This window comes from Miniopterus natalensis, chromosome 6 (assembly GCF_054644295.1).
Source record: "Miniopterus natalensis isolate mMinNat1 chromosome 6, mMinNat1.hap1, whole genome shotgun sequence".
Lineage (NCBI taxonomy): Eukaryota > Metazoa > Chordata > Mammalia > Chiroptera > Miniopteridae > Miniopterus > Miniopterus natalensis.
Window position 1 is genome coordinate 34,627,116 of NC_142086.1, and position 1,660 is coordinate 34,628,775.

At 42.5% G+C, this 1,660-nt stretch overlaps 1 pseudogene; it reads right to left on the reverse strand.

Moving 5' to 3' along the window:
- Positions 1-508: 508 nt before the first annotated feature.
- Positions 509-768, reverse strand: LOC148092878 (small ribosomal subunit protein eS27-like pseudogene; annotated as a pseudogene).
- Positions 769-1,660: the final 892 nt, after the last annotated feature.

Sequence of the window (1,660 nt, forward strand, 5' to 3'; positions counted from 1 at the left end):
TTGAATAATTTCAATGGTCTCTGGGGCAAAGTGGCTGTCCTTACTTGGCTGGTATCCAGCCCTGGGGTAATTAGGGCTGGTGGATAGTAGGCCAGAGTGTGAGGACCTGATAAAGGAGGAGATTGGGGATATGGGCTCTGCATTGACTGATTTGCATTTAAAGGGCATCCTCGTGGGCTAGTTGTTTACTATGTCTAGGAAGTGGCCAGCCCTGGAAGGTCCCAAATGTCCAAACATCAGAATACAGAAAATAGAAAACATGGTTAATATATATCCTAAAAAACTCAGAAGTATTTTTGTCTTACTCTGTAGCAGGTACATTTGTCTTTGTACTTTATTTTTTGCCCACAATCAAAACTTTATTGAAAAACTGGCACCAATATAGGAGAACACTGTTTTATACTTACAAAATTAAATGTAATTACATTATCTTGGTAGATTAACTAGAACTACTGCACTGATAAGGTTTTCTGTGATATAACACAAATTCAGGAAGCTGTGCGGATCATTAGTGCTGCTTTCTCCTAAGTGATCACCGTTCTGTGAGTCAAGCCTTTCCTCCTGTCCGGCTGGCACAGCACTGCTGAGCACCCTACACAAAGAACCACCCTCTGAGTGTGGATGAAAACCCTGGTGATCTTGTAGCAGCCTGAACATTTACATAGATAAAATAAGAATTTGGACTCTGATTTAACCATTTCTTTTTATGTGTTTTTTTTTTCTTTTTCTCTTCCAAGGTGGAGGTAGTAAATCTCTAGCCAAAGGCATGTTGATCCTTTGGGTAGAAAGCCCAGCCCTTCAAGATCTCTGAGGCGGCACCCCCGGCTAGCAGCACATGATCGTCTTTGCACTTTCCATAGGAGGCTAAGACAGGGAAATTTGAGCAATTCAATCATCCCTGAGTGCCTCCAGCTCGCACTCTTAAAGATAACAGTGCACAAGGGCATCGTGGGCACAAAGGAAGATTAATGGGAAAGCAAAAGTTACTGATAAGGAAGTCCTTCTGCAAGCATTTCTCTCTCCCTCTTCCTCTTCTTCCTATAGTAAAGCTAGAGATGCTCTCTGGAGATTTTTTCCAGGCTTTAATTTATCAAACAAGATGTTCACTGATGACAAAACTCATAGGCTTCTGCTGAATGATCACATGAATGGCTCTGAGTTCAGCAGACAGGGCGTCTCCTCTCGGGTTCTGACTGTTTTGCCAAATTCCTGATTTCACGCAGAGAAAAGCCAAGGTGCTCCAGCAGCCTGCTGCATTTCCTTTTTTATTTTTAATCTGTTTTTATTGATTTTAGAGAGATGGGAGGGAGAGGGAGAGAGAGAGCGAGAGAGACATCAACATGAGAGAGAAACGTTGATCCGTTGCCTCCCATATGCACCTGGATGGGGGATTGAACGCGAAACCTGGGTCTGTGCCCTGACTGGATTAGAACCTGCAACATGTTGATGCACAGGACAGTGCTCAACCAGCTGAGCCACATCGGCCAGGCCTCAGCATCATATTTTTAAGATCCAATCACATTGCTGTGTCTATATCTAGTGATTTATCTTTTCTTATTTCTTTACTGGTGTTTTCTTTCATTATGGTCCTATTGAGTGGAGTTTCATCTGATTTTTCTTTCTTTCAGCATGCCTCTAGTTCACATCTGCAGGATTTTTT